Source organism: Parus major, chromosome 3, assembly GCF_001522545.3.
Source record: "Parus major isolate Abel chromosome 3, Parus_major1.1, whole genome shotgun sequence".
NCBI classification, from domain to species: Eukaryota; Metazoa; Chordata; class Aves; order Passeriformes; family Paridae; genus Parus; species Parus major.
This window is the reverse complement of record NC_031770.1, coordinates 105,674,388-105,694,713: the sequence shown is the minus strand read 5'-3', so window position 1 is coordinate 105,694,713 and position 20,326 is coordinate 105,674,388. Positions and strand designations below refer to the sequence as shown.

At 40.3% G+C, this 20,326-nt stretch overlaps 1 protein-coding gene across 4 annotated transcripts in view; it reads right to left on the bottom strand.

The window, feature by feature from the left end:
* KLHL29 (kelch like family member 29) overlaps positions 1-20,326 on the bottom strand; it is a 322,996-nt gene that overhangs the window by 219,042 nt on the left and 83,628 nt on the right. The window lies entirely within an intron of this gene.

Below are 20,326 nucleotides of genomic sequence, written 5' to 3'. Positions count from 1 at the left end.
GATTGCCAAAAGTGATCTATAGGGTCCCTCTGTACCCAATGGGAACAGGAAAGGATACCAAAGGAGACCTTCAAACCACCTACTGCAGGGTGAGAAAAATCATCTTTTGGAGAGTGGTAGTCGTCTCTGCTGAATAAAAAGAGGGGCTACAAGCCAACTGTAAACAGATGCTGAACATCTGGATGGATAAAGATGTTTGAGGTGAATCAAAGCTTCAAGGATTCAACAGAAGCTGTCAAGTGAAACAGGATCAGACTCTGTGTTTCTTTAAACTTCTCCTTATGCCTCATCTGTTAGACTTAGCCTGTTCCCAGGAATGCAATAGAGAGCTTTCAGGTACCCCACACTGTTGGAGGTAAAAATAGATGGAAATGGATGGAGAAATAAATTAAAAGGCATGGAAATAGATGAGAAAGGAAAAAAAAAAGTGCATTACATATGACAAATCTGTATAGTAGGCACAAAAAATAAAGCCTTCCAAGAGCTGGGAAGAAACAACAGATGAGCCAGTTCATTTATGTCTTATCTATTTCATTTTTAGTGCTTAAGTAATAAAACAAAACAAGAAAGATCAATGAAACAATTTGAGATTTTCTGATCTCATACAAGAAATTTCATTAAAAAGGAACAGCTTTTTCTATTATTTTTTTTTTCTCCATTAGGAAGAGCGCAAATACAGCTGAAAGATTTGATGAGTCAGGAGAAAACTCAGCAGAGAGAAGGGACATTTTGTCAGGATCGGGAGAGAGGACGCAGATGTGCCGAATGGCCCAATGAGCAGCAGAGAGATTGCTGTCTGCGGGAACGTCGCTTTTCCCAGGGAAATACTGCCAAGTCTGCTTGCTCCTACCAGGAGACAGCCCACAAGCTCAGTCTTCCAGCTGACAGACACAGCCTCTTGGCCAGGCCTTCAGGACTTGGTCTTGATGACACTGTCAACTTCTCAAGTTGACTTCTCAACTTCCCAAGGACTGACAAGCTCAGCTTGGGCAGCAGAGCACAGCACGGAGCACTGCTCTGCCGCTGACCTGACATCGTTATATTTCCCCATTTGAAGACAAATGTACTTGCTGCAAACTTGTACTTTCTCAGCCACTTCTCCCAAAGTATCTCCATTTAGTTTTCGACAAGCCTTTTCCAAAGCAAGGCTGCAAAGTCTATACCAGTACCCAAATTTACAGAGAGATCACCATCCAATGTTACGTGTCCGTGGCCCTGCCCTATGTCAAGTAGAAGTCTGCTTCTTCCAGTCAATTTTTCAAAATGCTCATGCTTGTGCCAACTCACTTTTCAGACTCTTCAAAAGACCTTCCAGGAAACACCCTGAAATGGTCTGAATAGCAGGAAGAACTGGATCTCTGGCTATGCATGAATTTCAAAGGTGTCCCTGTTCAAACAGCTCATAAGAGCTGCTCAAGCAATCCAACAGAGCCAGAATAAAGAAAAGTAAATAATATTAATCCTGTATCTGCAGGAGGTGGAAGCTAAAAAATATAATTAGTGGGAGTCCTCAAGGACAGTCACTAGCTACTTTCCCTGAATCCTGCTGCTCCAATATTGTGTTGTGTTGCAAATGTCATTGATTTTCATTTTCTTCCTCTGAAACCCCAAACCTGTAATATTAAATAAGACTGAGGGAATTTCATTTTGTATCCAGAATACACTAAGCAGACAGCAACCCACTACTGTCTGTCCTACCCCATTAACTTTATTAAAAAATTCAACAGAGCTGATTTTTGAAAAAGCAATTTATCAGTCTACAGTAGAAATACGGTACCAAGTGAAAGTTATTTTATTTGGATTTAGGTGTTCCTTGCCTAGGATGTACCATCAGACTCTCTAAGCTTGTCAAGATTGATAAAAAAATAGGTCACAAGTGTATGATAGGTATAATTGCCTTACTCTTCCCTAACCCCCCTTTAACCAAAATGCATAAGCTTGTATTGCATTTCTTTACAGAAGAAGGTAATTATTGCTGTCACTGTCACATTCACTTCTCAGTCTTGATAACAAATGAATTAAATCTGGCACATGACCAAAGGTCCTTCAGTTTCCCTGTCAATGCTAATTCAAGATACCATACATTTTGCATAGACTGGAGAAGGAAAGGAAGGATGGATCTAGACAGTATAAAGTTGAGAATTAGTTTAATATGGAAGACTTTGGTCCCCAGTTACACTCAGCTCTCCAACACAGTAGGTGAGTCTCCAGATGGAGGGGGCAAGAATTCAGATGATAAGATCCCCTGGACATTAAAGGGTATCCCATCACCAAATCCTCAAACTCAGCTGATGTACACTGCCATCACACTGTTTGACCTCTTTACACCTAGAAGTCCAACAGATAGATTTTAGATTCACTAAAGGAGCCAGACTGCAAGAGCAGCTTGATCTGGTTTATGACTTACTGTGGTTACAACAGTTAAAATAGACTAGAGACAAAAATAATCACAGCTCATGCTTGAGAGTACACATTAAATTGACAAGGAAATCTCCCTTTACTCAGTTTGCTGCAAATTTATTGAAAACACTGCAAGTTTTTTCTCAAAAACTTGAAGCTTTACATACAAATGACTTAGATGAGATATCACATACAGTCTATCAATATTCTGTCCAATACACAGCAAGTTCTAGTTTTCTGAACACATATTTATCTAAGCTTTTGGCAGTGGCAAACTTTTTAAGCAGCTGCAAGCTTTACTGACAATGTAGAACCAAATAAAGGTTTGCCTAAGAACTCCAATTCATAACTCGATGCCAAATTAGCATAAGTGAAATATGAGTATTTAATATAATAAAACATGAGCCGCAAGCACCGAGCCCATCCCAGGAAAAATGTGAAACCAGAAGGTATTTTAATGAAAATCTGGAAGCAAATATCACAGTCTAATATTTAAAAGCCATAAGAGTTAATTTTAGTTTGAAAGGAAATCATTTTTCAAAGTTCTGTATTCTGTTTAAAAACAGATTGAGCACGTTTATTAAATTAGCAGACCACTGCATTTATGAAATCCATAAGTCAGATCAATGGTGCACAGTCAGCTCTACAAAGTAATTGCTGGCTTCTCTCAAAATGGACAACCCAAAAACTTCCAAGGACTAGTTTTTCCCTTCATTATTTATAACGAGCAAAACATGGTGCAATAGATTGTAATTCATAATGCTTTTTTAATGTTTTTATAGCACAACACTTGGACTCATTTCTAATCTTTTTGAATGACAGGTTGCCATTATTGAATTTCCATTAATATGAATTATGAGTACAATATATTTTACCCAATATTTTCTACCCCAGGACTAACGTGATTCTGCAATAAAAAAAAGCCCCACAGTCAGCATTTTTTTCCAGGAATAGAAGTCACAGCCATCAGAGATTAGTCTTCCTGCATCACTATGTATCTGGCCTCAGTCTTGCATCCATTTACTCTATGACAGAATCATCAGACAGCACATTTATGGTCACAGAATCATAGAATACCTGGAATTGGAAGGAACCCACAAGGATGATCAAGTCCAACTCTCAGCCCAGCACAGGACACCCCAAGTATCCCATCATGTGCCAGAGAGCATTGTCCAAACACTTCTTGAGTTCTGTCAGGCTGATGCTGTGACCATGTCCCTGGGGAGCTGTTCCAGTGCCCAGCCACCTTCTGGGCAAAGGAAGTTTTCCTGGCATCCAACCTCCTCCTCTGCTGACACAGCTTGGCTGTTAAATAGCAGTATTTAGGAAAGTGCCCAGCTATGGTTCTGAAGCAGCAAGTCAAGGCTCACTCAGCAGGCTGCCCCTCCTCTGCCCAGGAAATTAGCTGGTGATTTGGGAGTACAGATGACAGACATGACCAAGTCCTGTCCTTGTGCATGCCTCCAGGCACTGATGTGAGCCTGAGGAACTCCCTCTCCCTTATGAAAGCAGATTTTAAGGATCAGGCAGATTCAAGCACACTTCAGATCTTTTTGTTTTGCTCACAGGAAGAACCTACCATGGAAAACTCTCCCTAAGAAACAGCAATCCATCTAAATGACTAAACCCATACTAAACAGTAGGGATGAGGATAGCCATCCTGAATTCAATGGGGCTACCTGCCTGCTTGCAGGCAAGCCTATGCTTCATGTTTCATCATGTGTCAGAAAGACAAAGATACATGTGGTAAACAAAATCCCCAAGGTGCAGCTGTGGGCAGTACATTCTGGGGAAGGATGCATCCAGTGTACCTGCAATATCAATCCCACTGGAGGCAGAGGATTGAGCTGTATGAATGCACAGTCTCACCTACCATGACTGTTTTTACCTTTTATAAACTGATTTAGTATTAGCAGCATAAAACATGCTTTATCATTACCACAAGACCAGTGAAACATGGCAGTTTCTTTGGGAAAAAACTTTTTTTTAAATGGTCACCAATGAACTTCGCACAGACCTTGCAGTACCGGGGCAGAAAGGCAACAAAGCATTTTTCTTTGATTTTTAAAAGACACGTAGCAATAAAAATCTATTAAATGAAACAAAGACTTTCTCAAATGCCAGGAATGGTCTGGTCCCTGCCCTGCAGGGCTCACATCAAAAAATCACAAGAGATTGACATGTGATGAAAATAACACAAGAAGCAAGCAAATAGATGACAGGTAACAATGTTGAGTAGAACCATATGTGTTTCTGCACACACACTCCCAAACAAGTATTTGGCAAAGTCTGCTCCTAAATACAGATGCATTCAGAAATACTCACAATCCAGCCATAATCAGAGGATTAGTCTTTGCCAGCATCATGGGGGTAAACAGTTCTTTAGGAGAAATCCTCATACAAAGAGGGCGAGGGGCTTACAAACAATCTCTAGAAGCACATGCCAGACACAGGGGATAAACAAAGCATTTATCAGAAAAACAAACAAAAAGGTAATCAAAACTGGAGTCCTTGGGAAAAGAGATGGCAGGACTGGGACACGAAAAGATACATTGTTGGAAGCTGAGTAGGGGGTTGTTTGAATCCTTCTGATATTTCTTTAAATGTCAGCTCCTAATTATGACACCTTCACTACCACCCTGTAGGTAATACAGCCCCCTCTAGCAGAGGCCTCGCATTCTGTGGAGAGCTGCACTTCAGCATTTCGAGTTTCCATCGTGTTCCTGTCTTTTATTCTGGTGAGAATGAACAAGCAAACAGCAAACTCCCACTGAACACCTACTTCTGCTTTCATTCCAAGGTCTCCTCGTTGTTCAGTTAAATCTCCGGGTTTATTATGCAGATTTAGATGAAGACTTGCACTCTGAGAAGTACTGGTAGATAAAGTGAGAGAAAGGGTAATATTTAAAGAAGTTTGAAGCACACCACATGCTCTATAAACACTTGCCAGAGAAGAGGAAATGAGTGGGGTATAATCTTTTGCATAAGTTTACATGTGTAAAACCTATGTTAATAAAAATCAATCCTCATTCACTATTTGAACACAAATCCCATTAATAATTCCATTAAGCTATCACTTCAGCTCATTATTTTACCCATTTGCAGTTCACTATGCTCACTGTCAGCATCTGCTGCTTTCCCTGTGAAAGAGGGGGACAAGGCCAGGCAGCTCCATTCGTGTTCAACGCGCTGCCCTCGGCTCGCTGGGGAGAGGCACTCAGAGAAAGGGCATTTCCACTCTGTCCTACCCAGAAACAGAGTACATGGCCTTCCAACACAACCAGCCTCCATCCCACGACTCACCATCCAACATCCATGCCCGAATTCAGATTGCCCAATTGTCAGAGCTACCCAGCATGCTTACTCTATACTTTACTAAGCAGATACTTTGAAAAGGAAAAGGGAAGGAGGGAAAAAAAGAATGCCTGACATACAGACAGTAATACATAATAAGCAACATAACCTTGCATTTTGCAAGTAAAAGCTCGGAGAAAACAGGGGACACAGGACAGACCTAGACAAAAACTTCCCCCAAAACCAACTCCCACAACACAACACTTAAAACATGTTAAACATTCAGGGAGGCAACAGATAACATAATCACAATGCACGGCAGGGTCCTCAGTGAAAAATGCGTACACAACTCTTGAAAGGTTATTACAGCAAATTTAAGCAAACCAATTGCACAAAGACCAGAGAGCAGCCAAACAGAGGTTTTCAGGTCTTGTGTGCTGATCACTGAGGCTCATTCCAACTGGCTCAATTTGATCTAACAATCAAGAAGTCAAATGATATGAAGAAAGATATTTCCTCCAGTAAATTGAAAAAGGTGGAGTGGGAGCTTATTTAGATTTGCTTCTTACAACTGCATTTCTTCCTTTTTTTCCTGTCTCCAAGCAGTGCAGCTCCTGTAAAAGGTTTCAGTAGTGGAATGCACATTTGCATGTCGTGCATCTCTGTCCTTTCATTCTGTCCAGGAACACTCACCTCCAAAGGAAAAGCAAACAGCCAGGGTGCTGAGCACAATGAAGCAGAAACACAAAGGGAAAAGAGCTGAGAAAAAGAAGCTCATTTCCAACAGTACTGAACAACTACCCCGGGCTAATATTGTTACATTTGACTGAACCTGACTGGCAAAACACCCCACTATTAACCCCTAAGCTCTTCATCAAACAGACTCATGAACTGTTCTTCTACAAAGGTATGATAGATTCGGCAGATTTTATGGTTGATTGGATGAAGAAAGTGAGTCCCCCTGAGGTCTTCAAAATCTAACACCAAAGGTGAGGCGTGTCAAGCTTTATTTCTGTAGCTTCTCCCAAAGGGAATTATCCCAAATATAACATATGGTCGTGGATTTCTATCCAGATGCCATCACAAATAGACCAGTAGACATTTCCTATGAGAAATGCTTCAGATAAAATATCTGGCACTGAAAAGTCTTCAAATTTGTCAGCACTGCTGGACAGTCAAGGCCAAATCCTCCCCACAAGACACACATACTAACAGTGCTGCCTTAATTTTGTTTGCCCATGCTGTGGCTGTGCTAGAAGGAGTGTGTGGTCTGAAAGAGCCACATGTGGGAACACTAATTTTGTTTCATATGATGACTAAAATGCTGAAGCTGAACCAAAACCTCAGGTTTCATTGCACTGTTAGTAAGATGTGCCAGGAAGGCGGTCTGGAGCTATCTGCTCATGGAATCAGGCAACTTCCATTAATAAAAGGTATTCATAATTCATCTTGAAAGAAATCAAGATGCATACATAACCATACCTCAGGCAGCTGGAAATGGAAGCATGAAGATGAAAACAGGGCAGGACAAAAGGATATAACCACTCTTCTGGAATTTCCCCAGTCCTGGCAGCTAGCATAGGTTTATCAGGCTTTCAGTGCTAGAAAGCAGTATTATTTTCTATTCACTGCTGTGGTGAGAAAAGAAAGAAGAAGAGACAGAAAAAAAACCTGCTTCACAGATAGTGAGAGGTGTTTCTACTTCAACACTCAACGGCTGTCATGATCTCTCATACCAGATGTATGTTAACATCTGTCCAATATCTAACACAATCTAGTGGCCCATGTGCAAAACTTGACAAAGATTTCTGAAAACCAGCTGACACAACTACATAGAAGTTACATTTCTAGATTCCCTTAGACTATGCATTTCTATTTTTAATGGAAAAGTGAGTTCACAAACTATTCAAGTTGCTGTTACAATTTCCAGTAGGGTCAGACCACACCATCTCAGTGCACAGGTACATTGCACTGGCCTAAAGCAGAGACAAAGTGGAGATGTGCTTGTGCTCCTTATTGTTCAGATACAACCCAGTCAAGTATGAAACTGTGGAGTCAAGTGAAACCAATTACACTTGCCTCAAACACAAAATCGTCCCAGTAACAAGAAAACAAAACAGAGCCAGGACCTGTTATACAGCTCTAAGGCCAAATTATACGGCCTGGCCACGTTCACAGGATTATACACTTTTACCCTCCAAAACAAGGTGGCTATATCCAAACTGCCAGTTGGGAATGGCTGCTGGCTCTTTCTAATCCCTAGGCCATGCCTGGGAATTGTTTATGACAGCACTGGCTGGTCCAGCCTGAGCGCAAGGCAGAGCCTGTGCTAACAATTTAATGGTATAGATGGTCAAGTTCCAGCTCTTGGGCTTGTGCCCTGGCACTGCTTGATCTGCTCGGGGAGACCTCGCCAAACACAGTTGTACTGTGAGCAGAGCTGGCTGGAACACAGACAGAAAAAGAGTACCCAACCAAATTTATATCTTTAAGCATTGTCATGATTCCCTTCCTTATTCTTAGTTTTTTTTCAGGTTTTTTTCTCTTCATTTTCCAGACAGCCTTGTTTCCACTGAGGATTTCCATTTGCCAAAACAACAGAGGGTCAAAATAGTTGTGATAAGTGCCCAGGGTGTTTAATTTCTTGCCATAATTCAGTGGCAGTTGCCAACAAGTGATGGTGCTTCCAGTACAGTGGGGAATGCTGTGGGAAGTGTCTAAAGAGTTTAAATCAAGTGTCTGATTGAAAATGGGACAGGAGGAGAAAGATGTTGAGACTGAAGTAGAAAGGTGAAAAGATAAATGAATGAAATTAATTGGTCCACAAACTTTGCTGCATTGCCTAAGCTTTGCTTTGTGTCCTAGTTCAAAGAGCTGGATGCAAAAAGCACACTGCTCAACAACTGCTGTGACTGCCTTATCTCTCTCTGGTTTTGAACCACTTTCTTTGATCCATACCAAAAGAATAATACAAAAGGTCTTTGCTGCAGAGCAAATTTACTCCCTTACCAACAGTTCAGAAGGTGAGGTAAGCAAGACAGCTTTTGCACACTTAGAGCCATGGTCAAGGAGACTTCCATAACCACCTCCATGTGGCAGGTGCCACCTCTCTGTTCTCTCAAGGAAATCTTTTAGGAGAGTCTAGACTGACTTTTCTCCAAGACTCCACAGCTCCTTGCAGGCTTTCACCACCAGAAAATAACCAGCCTGGTTTCATGGGAAGGGGCTCTGGAAAGTGACCAAGTATAATGCCCTCAGAGGGGGAAGTGACAACACTGAATTGCTTGGGGCTTTGACAACTTGAATTTTGGGTAGCTCCAGGGTATGCAGCGACAACTCTGTGCACCTGTGCCAGCATTTGGCTAAACTCAGTGTAAGCCATTTTTTCTTTCTTTATAACCAGAAATTCCTTTGCTGACTTTTGTGTGCATTGTCTTTTTCTATTTCCACTCCTGAGAAGACTCCACTGCGCTATTTTACAGGACAACCTCTTAGCACAACCTGAAGAATAACATAGTTCACAGGGAACTCAAGAGGAACACAAAGTAAAATGGTAAATTGGGGTCTGTCTGGGTAAATGTAGAGGTGTCTTTCTCTACTCTTTGACTTCTGGTTATTTTAGAAGCGTCCTCTGTCAGCCCACTTGGTGTACTGCATCCAAGAGCATCCCCCAGTCTCTACAGAACATTGACACCAGACCTGGACTGTCCTGTCCCTTTGCAAAGCAACCACTGGCAACTCACAGAAAAACTTGGGAATTATCTACCTAACATGAAAATGGAAATGAGCACTAAGAGAAGTGGGATTGCTCAGCCTGGGAAGAAAAGGCTGTGGTATTACTTAATTGTAGCCTTCCAGTACCTGAAGAGAGCTGACAAGGCAGATGGAGGGAGACTATTTTACAAAAGCATGGACAAGGGGGATTGGCTTCAAACTTACAAAGAGTAGGTTTAGATTAGGGATTAGGAAGAAATTCATTACTGTAAGGGTGGTGAGGCACTGGAGCAGGTTGCCCAGGGAAGCCATGGCTGCCCCACCCCTGGAAATGTTCAAGATCAGGTTGGATGTAGCTCAGAGGAACATCTTCTACTGGGAGGTGTTCTTACCCATGGCAGGGGGTTGGAATGTAAGGGTCCCTTCTGACCCAAACCATTCTATGATTCTATGAAGATGGATTTATCATAAAATTTGTAACAGCTGTACAAATCATAGCTGAAATGACATGTAAGAAAACTTGAAACAACATTATCCTGCACTGCTCCTGAGCTAAACTTTATTGTACAGCAGTTCGTATTTCTAAGCAGGCTGAGAAAACAAGGTGAATGGCAGCTTTGCAAACAAAGCATATGTGATTCATATCTTCAAAACCTGTACAGGGCTGTGTGTTTTAATCAAAGCAGTGCATCTGAGATAATTATTCATGTGCATGATGACCCTAAAAGGCATCAATTCTACACGTCAGACACTTTGGTCACAGGAAAACTATAAATACGATTATTGCGAGCAGTAGAAAAAATGTTTATGAAATGGAGTTTACAACTTCATAAGCAAGAATGGAATTAATACACTCAAATTTTCCTCTATAATCCAACTTGAAGAACCTTGCAAAGATAAATGCTAGACCTTTAAAAGCAGGGATGATAAAGATAATTAATGGAAGCTTAGAAAGATAATAATGTCTCAAATCCATGTGGGGTATAACTATTGCTCAGCTTTTGAGGAAAAGGAAGATAAATTATTCAGTTTTACTCCATCCCAGCATGAAGCAAAAATTCTAAAGGAAACAAGCTGTTCAAAAGCAAAACTGTGATGACTATGCCAAGATAGGAGTTAGGCTCAGAAGACCTAAAATAAATCCAAAGTTCTGGTATTTATTGGCCGATGAGGATTCTGGGTATTGTTTTAAAGCAAACTTTCAAAACCTCTGCCTTGGGAAATATCAACTACTGAACAGTTGATTCAGTTCTAGGATTTAGTCAGGATATTACAGAATGCTTTTGGTTGGAAGGGACTTCTGCACATCATTTGGCTCTCTCCTGCTCAAAACAAAGCACATTTTGATGTTAGGTCAGGTTATTCCTGGTCATGTGAAGCTGAGTTTGCAGGGTTTCCTATGGAGATTCTGCAGCTGTATTGGGACTTTGCTCAGTTTTGCACCCTGCACCTGCACTAATGTGCAACAAACAGGAGGAGCTGGTAGTTGGAAGCAAGGTGGGGATCAGTGTCTTCTCCCACGTAACAAGGAACAGAACAAGAGGAAAGCTGCACCAGGGGAGTTCTAGATAGGACATTGGGAAACATTTCTAAACTGGAAAGATTATCAAGCACTGAGAACAGGCTGCTCAGAGAAGTGGGTGAGTCACAACCCCTAAAGGTGTTAAAATATGAGTACATGTGGCACTTGGGGACATGGTTTAGTGGTGCCTGGGCAGTGTTTGGCTACTGGTTGCATTAAATGATCTAAAACATCTTTCCCAACCAAAATGTTCTTGTGATTTTATGAATAACAAGAAGCACTGTTTTACTGAGAGGATGACAGGGTACTGGCAGAGGTGGCCCACAGAACACTGGAGTCTCCTTCCTTGGGGATACTCAAGGTCCTCTGAACATAGTCCTGGGCAGCTGGGCCAAGGTGAACCTGCTTGAGCAAGGGGGCTGGACCAGACAACCTGCACAGGCCCCTTCCAACCTCAGTGATTATTGTATTTCACTTTCCAGCTGAAAAATGTTTCACTTGATGTGCTACTTCAGTGGTTTTGAAAGCATGGGCTTTGTATAACACTTTGGAATTAAAGGAAAACTTTAATTATATATAATATTATAATATAAGCAGTATATAATCTTAAACATTCAAATTACACAGCCAAGAAAGCTGCTTCTTCTGGACATGTTTATGCAACAACTTAGTAGTAAAAAATATTATTCATATACTTCTTGGAGCTTTGTTTCAGGATTACCATAAAAAAACTGAGATCATAAACAATAAGAAATAATGCTATGATATGAAGAATTTATTACTAGTTATTATTAATTATTTATACAGTGGGTGCATACCATTTTACACATGAACACAAGTTCATAGACAGGATTCACTTTACTGCAGAACTTCTATAAGCTTTGTTTTCCAAAGTGAACCAGTTTGGTCATGCTAAATTGTAGTGGGTAACAACCACATATGTTTCAGCTTGACAGGAGCAGAGAACAACCAAAACCAGCAGAGGCAGACCAACTTTCAGGAGGATTTGGGATAGCTGGTTTCTCCAAACCAAAGTAAACGTGCATTTTGTTTCCTTAAAAGTACCCGCTTCATCCAAGAACAGAGTGTTACAGCGGCTAACCATCACTTGGAACATTCAGTAATGCCTCAAATTCAGAGAGAAAGCCCAACAAAATAACTTGCTTATCCTTTCACACAAGCTTCTTTTCAAAGTAATGTGAAATTATAAATCTTCATGAGAGCTGCTTCTACAGAGTGAAACTAGAGCCAGGAAAAACTCTGTGAGGAATTCCTTCCATGGTCTCCCTTACGGCGCTCTCACAGGCATTGACAATAAACCTCTGTTCTGCCCACTCCCAAGGAAGTGAGTCCATGTATTTCCATTTCTGCAGGAGATGTCTGCACCTCGTGAGCCCTGTGGGGACGGGATGGAGCATCACTGCTGTGACAGGACTCCTGGCACTGCTGCCCTCACTCACAGCAGCCCAGCCTGAACACACTTCAGGCCACAGACACACGAGATCCTCATGCTCCTCTTCAAGGCCTGGGCACTTTTTCAAGAGGATTTTCAGGACTGTAGACAGGGCAGTGGTGATACTTTAATGTCAATCTGGTGTGTCAGCCCTGGCTGGTCATAGCTTCCCAGCATGTCCAGAGGACATCAGCCTGTGTCCAGTGTTTGAAGGTGCAGCATTCCTAGTTCAGAGAGCCAGAGTGCAGAGATAAATGTCCGGTTTATCACTCCCAGGGATGAATTTATTTTGTCTATCAGTTTCACAGACAAGTGTTGTATTAAGCAGGAACTCAAAGGCCCATGGAAATCGTAAGAAGTGAAGATTTTCTCCCTTTTTTTTCTTTCTTTTTATTTATTTGGTTAATTTGTGTTGCAAGCTGAGGAAACCGATGCCATCAAGAAAATATTACATTTGTCATATAATGCATTTCCCTCTGCTATGCATTAAAACTGCTTTTTAGAAATTACCATTGTTTTCCTGTTATAATAAAAATTACAGTATGCAGACATCCCACCCAAGCAGTACAGCAGCTCTCTAACAAACTGTTTGCATCAGGTTCCTTCATACCACAATCAAGCCATCCCTTCCCTCAATGGTTTCTCTGACATTACCCTCTTCATGCAACACCAAAATCAGAAATTACCTTGCTGAGAAAGGATCAGCATTCTTGAAAATAATTTCTAGGCCCTACCTATTAAGCATTGACAGCAAAAATAATAGAAAACCACCAAGTGATTATTTGTAAAATTTTTTTAGTGGCTGTGTTTGATGGTGACAATGGCATTATGTTCCTAAATGACAGCAACCAACCTCAGGATTATATGCACCTATGACTCAGAGAACCTGCCCTCCTTTAGAAGTACTGCTCCTTAGAAATAAACCCTCTAGGAACCCACAGCACATCACAGGCAAGGCAGCTCCCAGGCTTTTTTAGCCTGACAGGAGCCTGAGACAAATTTTATAATGAAACACCCATGACTCCTGAATGACAGAAGTGTATATTTTGCTTTATTTGGATGGATAATCTGCAACTAATAAATGTGAAAATGACGTAATGCTGAGAAAGAAATAAGAAAATAAAAATAACTCTAAAATAATTTCAAAGAACCAAGCACTTAAATCCTGGCCAACACAAATTTTATTTAGGTTTTATGATTGATATTTATTCCTTTTGGAAGTCAAGAGATTTTTTTATTCAAAGTGCCAAAGCCCAGAAATACTCCTTTTTCTTTATCCAAAGCTGTCATGTTTGTGACCTTGTAAGTATTTGGCGATGTCAATTAGTGCTTCAAAAATGCTGCCTTTCATCTTCAAATGGAACTGGGCCTAGAAACTGGCCAGACCTCTTAGCTCTTTCAACAGATGATAAACACACTGCAAGCAAAAAAAATCCAAGCAGCTTTTTATTACTTTACAGATTAATGAGCATGCCAGGGCTTTCCAACCGATTTTGGTCCAATAAAGTATCTGCAAAAGTTGACAAATTAAACCCACATTTTGTAAGTTCCAATTTCTACACTATTAAAAATATGTACAGATGCATCTTAGAAAAAAAATACTGAAATGAGATGGTAAGAGGAAGTGGCAGATCATCAGCACAGCCTAAGCCCTCCCTAGGGACAAAGATCATTAGGAAGAGCCTTTTAGAGAGGAGTCTGGAAAACACCTAAGACATCTCCACCTCCTTCAAAGGGAAGAATTGGTTCCTCTGCTTCAATGCCTTCATCACATCAGTTTTGGAAAGCATCACCAATCTCTCTTTGCTCTCTTCTGCCCTGGTAGTACGAGTATTTCCCAGGAGTTGTAACTTTTTTGTAGTAGCATAATGCGATTACTTCAGCAGAAGTCATTGCTCTGTTCAATACTCAGCCATTTTTTGTCAATTTGTATTTAGAGGAAAGAAAAATGTGTCCTGAGAGTCAATGAACAAATCTATTTGTTTCCTCCTCTCATTCCTTATACAAGCTCAATTCCTCAAATGCAACTCTTAAAGTAACTCTCTGATTTGAGGATACAAATATGATACTAAAGTGATATTTTTTTGTTGCACCCTGCTGGTTTCAGCCTAGCTGGTCTGGTGAGATGGCACACCATGGCCAACGTAATTCACTCTGTCTATCCTTGCTCGCAGACTACTCCCAAAAAGCTCAGCCTGGAAGCTGCAATCCAGTTAAATAGTGTGTCAGCCCAAACTGTAAATTTTGCAAAGCTTAGTGAATTTTCAAGCCTGAAGAACCAGGAGAATGTGATTTGGGTGCCAGGGTAAACCTGTCCTTTTGTTCTGTTACAAACCATCAATGTTATGTACTCTGGGCATTGCTCTGATTTCCTAAGCATTTATGTCATCGTTTGCCATAATCAGAGCTTCATGTGCATCAGAAGTCTCTGCTTAGGTGGGACCAGGCTTGCATCTCATTTACCAATGAAACTAGATATGACTCTATTTTAAAAAAGTATCCAGAGGTAAAAATGTATTTCTGGAAGAAAAAAATCACTGTTGCAATTTGAAATCCAGCAGCTGAAGCCTTGTGTACCATCACAGTAATCTGCCAAAAGAAAAGGAGGATCTTTAACACGGCTTTTGCCACCGGACTGCACTTGGGCCGGACTGCTATGTCATGTCCAGATCGAATAATCACCAGGATACCGTTTGAAATGGTGACAAAAATATGCCAGCTCTCAGTACAAACCCTAGGGGAGTGGAAGAACACTTTCACAGAGAAGCTGGAAGAGCATATCCCATATATTTCATCACCGCATATTTTGAATGTTTTCTAGCAACTGTTGTATTCCAATATTTATAATCTCTCTCTTTATGCAAGCATCTTATGTTTTATAATAAAAAGAGTACATAAATTTCAGTTACCGTAGCAGAGCAAATTGTTGTATGTAATTAGTCATGTACAACATAAGGCGTAACTTGAAAAACAATTCGTGTTTATTCTTCCTCTGCTTAATCAATATTTTAAATATTTGTGGAAGCCGTACACCAACTTCGCAAATCACCACCTCCTAAGCGAGTGAAGGAGAACAGACAACACAAATCCTGCAACCTGCAGCAAATCATCAGCATCTGACAGGCTACTGTTCAGGGAACTACATTTTTTTGGCACATGAAGGAAAGAAAAATATAACATTTTACTTCTGTGCTGTTTCCTTTTATTCCTTTTTACAGTGCATTCCTCAGCCACACTGACTTGTTTTTCCTTCACCGTAAGAATTTCCTTCCCTCCCCACTTGTTTTTTAATGCTATTTAGTTGCAGTGATGCACAAAGTCAGCAGTGGCTACTTTGCCTGCAATCCTTGCCTGACTTTCCAGAGAGGTTAACAAACATTTGATCATCACTGTCTTCCCTCCCACATCAATAACCGTGGCTAACCACAGTGGGATAAACTCTGGTAGCAAAAACACACAAGTCTTAAATGCTAAAGGAGTACTGTGAGAACAGGAGGCCACAATCACGCCTCAGTTACACTATTTAAAGACTTAAAACTGCACAGCTATCCCTGAGCTCAACTAGAGAAAATCTTATAAAAACTGAAGACTGGTGTTTTTATAAAATTTGTCATAGGTTTAACCTTGAGAATAACAAATCATTAAGTGTTGGGGGGCTGAAGAATCAATTTATGTTCCAAACAAAGGGTTTTTAAAATTAAGGTTGAAAAAAAAATTAGATCTCGCCTGGTGGTGCACAGATTCTGTTGATGTATCAATCTTTTCAGGCATTTAAAAATAATATAGAGATGATAAAAGTAAATGTTCTATAACCAAAAAATCTCTTGGTAATAAAATTTCAAATTACAGCCCATGACAACACTTCTAAATTGAAGCTGTGATGGAGAAAATTGTACAAGTAACTCGCAAAGTAATTCGGAAAAGCAACAAAGAATGAAGGTGCTGCTGAGATGAACAGAAAACATAGCTGGAATGCTGTGCAGCATCCTTAAATGAATTTCAGACTGTTTTGTTGCCAATATCTTAAGCAGTGCTGTAGTTTTATAAGGGTTTCTTGGATAGTTTCCTTTGACCAATAAATAACCTCACTGCAGAAAAAAACCCACCATGTAGAGAACCAGCCCTGAGCTCAATCATCACATATGGCTGAGCTCAGAGTCTGACAAACTGATCCAAACACAGAGTTTATTGGCAAGATTTCCACTTTACTATGAACTACTGGTATAGGGGTTGAGGAAGTATCTCCAGCAAAGGACTCATGTCTCTGAACTGTGCTGTCTCCGGGTGCCAGTCTGCGGCCCAATTGTGGCCAAATGGGTACAGAATCAGGCTACAAAAAACCAAACTGAGTAAAAGAGTTGAAACATGGCTCATAGTAGCAGAGAATGAGTCGAAAACCCAAAAATCACTGTCTCTGAGTGCCTCACTTTCCCTGTCAATATACTGGGTGTGCAGCATCAAACTATTTCTTAGAGGTTGATGAGGTTTAAATAGTTTATCTGATATTTTCTGGCAGCCTCCAATGAAATGGGTTATAGCAGTGCAAAGTCTCATTGTCATTTTGTTCAGCAAAAAATAAAGATTGGGATAAGACAGCTTTTCTGTTTAAATAACTCAGACCAAACACCATAACCACTTAAAGGTGGCAGATCCACTAAGTGTGATTTTTACCAAAGCATCTGTGGTAAGAAGGTTACAGGTACGCTTTGAGAATAAATTTCAAAGGTCTGCAAAGCATAATTAGTTCTAAAGTTCTCCTACACATTAATAATTAGTAATAAAAGTCCTCCATAGAAAGTAGTTAAAAGCTCTTCCAGAAGCATGAAAACATAGACCAAACCCAACCCCCTCACAGCTAGTCTTACATATCCTAAGCTTTCCCCTGAAGATGGTTTCAGTTTTTTCTCTCCTTTCCAATGCATTTTCAATTCATATCACATAAGTCATGGCAAAGTCTTTAATCTTACATTTACATAATTTTAAAGACCATGGTTCAGCCAGATTAGGTAGACTAGTGTTCCTTAAAACAATTTATCTTTAAATTCCCTGAACAATTCTATCACGCAGCAAATCATACAGCAAATCATACAGTCCAGTTACATATCAGAGAGAAAAGAACTTTTTTCCTCCATTTTGAATTTGTCACTTTAGGATTCAGTTAGCCTTCAGCTGAAGGATGGGAATGAATATGACCAGTATCTGCCAATACAGGTAGCCAGAAGACAGATCTTGTCAAACAGACTTCACGTCAGTCTTTGACAATACTATGACTGTTTCATAACTCATAATTGAGGACAATGACATGTATATGTATTTTTAATAACTATTGATTTAGCGCATTGGCAAAAAAGTCTAGAGCAATTATTGACTATACAGACATGGAAACAAAGGGAGGGAACAGTTTTATCCTCATGCAAGGGAATGGTGAGTCTGATGCTGAAAGGATGCATATGGTCTGGGTATCTAAGTTTAAGTTGCAGAACCCATATTTGCAATGGCAAATGAAGAACAGAGGGGATGCAAAAGATGCAGAGTTATTTGGAGGCTACTGAAAGTGGGCAATAGCAGGAAACTTAAGGAATCAAGGACCAAAGGACTGAGGATAGACTTGATGATTTACAAAAAAAAAAAAAAAAAAGCAAACTTTTAACTGGGAGGATAACTAGTAAGTCTGAAGGGCTATAGATGGTAGCTCTCTACGGTTCGAGATTGCCAGACCAGCTCTGGAAGATATGCTAAAGACAAAACTGTAACTGGACAGGAGAAAGAATCCCCTCTGACCTCAGCCTGGGGTAGCACTGGCGGCTGTACTTATCTCCTTGGACAATAAGACAAGGAGAACCAGGTTATCAATCTTCTTGCTTCATGACACATTATCCACTGTGTCACCTCTTGTGTGGGGGACACCCTTGCCACTGAGTTTAATGACTTGCCAAAATGCTGGGGGAGGTTCAGCCTGCAGAAGGACACTCAGTGATCAAATATCTCACTCTCGAAACAGAACTAACAAATCCAGCTGCTAGATGTCACCTACACCCCACGAGCTGGTACCCCATAAACATGCTGACAAAAATGGTTGCAAAAGATAGGCAGGCTGTGATCTCTCCACAGCTCAAAGCAACTTAACACATGCTTGGTTTATTTTTAAAGCATTGTTATATATTTTAAATTTTATGTTTTTATTTTTAAAAGAAACCTAGCAACCATTTGCTTTTCTAACTTGTGATCTCTTCAGTATATACATGGACTCAATTTTTTATGCCTAGCCATTAGCTGGATCCTACCAGGGAAAAGCCTTGGCTGGTTACACTGCTGACCACAAGTCTAAGTCTGCTTTTGTGAAGGAGAGAGACACAGACAGGCAGGGTGAACAGGAGTGTGTACAAGCACCTGGTGTTTTTCTGTGACACCATTTCACATTATTAGTTGGAAGCTTACTAAGCACCATACCCTTACATCTGTTTACCCTACTTCTCTCTCCTCTTCAGAGTTATTAATAGATGCAAGTTTGAATTTTTAGTTAGAGCTGCTGAGTTGATTCACAGCAGAAGAAGTTGGGGCAAAAACTTTGTGCGCTTTTACACATTTATTTTATGGGAGATTACACAGCTGATTAACAGTTCTCAGAATAAAAAGTCTCCTGTTACCTCCATTCTTGTCTATTTATTGCTTTTGATCTATTCATGCCAAAACATTCTTACTAATGAAAGTCATCAGAAAATTGTCTAATAAGGTAATTTAGAAGACAGTTCACATCTAGCATATGATCAAAAGGCACTTAACTTGCTGTTCCTGCCTCCTCTCCCCCAATAAACACATGGTTTACTAGCACTGATAAGCTTCAAAATGGTTTTGAACATCTGGGAAAAGGGCTGATCAGCTCCAGACAATTGTTGGACTCTAAGCAGACCCAGGAACAAAGGTCATGATAAATGAAACCACTGCTTTGGCTCCAAAATTGCTTCAATCATCTCCAGACAAAGCATGACTGAAATGCATCTATCAGTGGATAGCATCTGGAGAACACTAAAAATGTTTTGATCAGAATCTGAATGGCTTCTTCCAAATGAAAATAATTTTAAGATGCCATGGCAAATTTTTATAACCACACTTTGGGCTAATGTTTCCTTCTGTAGCATTGACCTTGTTTTTCTATAGTGTGAAAAAAATCAATATAATAATGGTACTGCAGAAAAATTTCAGCTTGCTCTTGGCTTACTTTAAATAACTTCATTGTCTCCTTTCCCTCTGTCTACATCTGCTCTATTTGGCACTTTCAGTTATTAAAATGAAACGAAGTTGAAAGAAAATGTTAAATATCATAAAAAGAAACCCAGCAGTGCTTCTGTCTCACTTTGCCAGCGCTGTGGTCACCTTTACCATTTGCCAGGTTTTTCTGTTCCCAGCTGCTCTACCTGAATCTGCATGCAAAAAGAAATCCAAACTTTCCCTAAGAATATCAAATGTACTTTGCAGTTCTACTAGAGCTAAATTTTAATTTTTTTCTAAAAAAGGAACACACCCTCTTTCCTCCAATAACATATTGAAACAAAAAAGCCCAACAGTTTATTAGTGACTTCCATTCTTTGGAATTGTCTCACTCCTTAGTGTGCATTTTTGCACAAATGAGTGAGCCTGGTTATAGCAGCTCCACAGTTTCACTCCAACCTGCTCTAAGAATGCAACTTTGAGAATCTTATAGGAAAATATCAACTAAAGAGAAAGAAAAACACCATTCAACCAAAATTATGACCTTCAGTTACTTTCCACTCCCTCTGGATGATTAACACATCCACTTGCTGTCAAACACAGCTCTGCCTTGGTCAACAGACAAGAAGAGCATTTCCAAAAGAAATGTGGGAGCAGTAAGTTCCATGGAAAGCCACAGAAAGCCCAAATGAAGGCAGTGGTGAATGGAAAGAAACACTTGCTCTGCCTGGGCC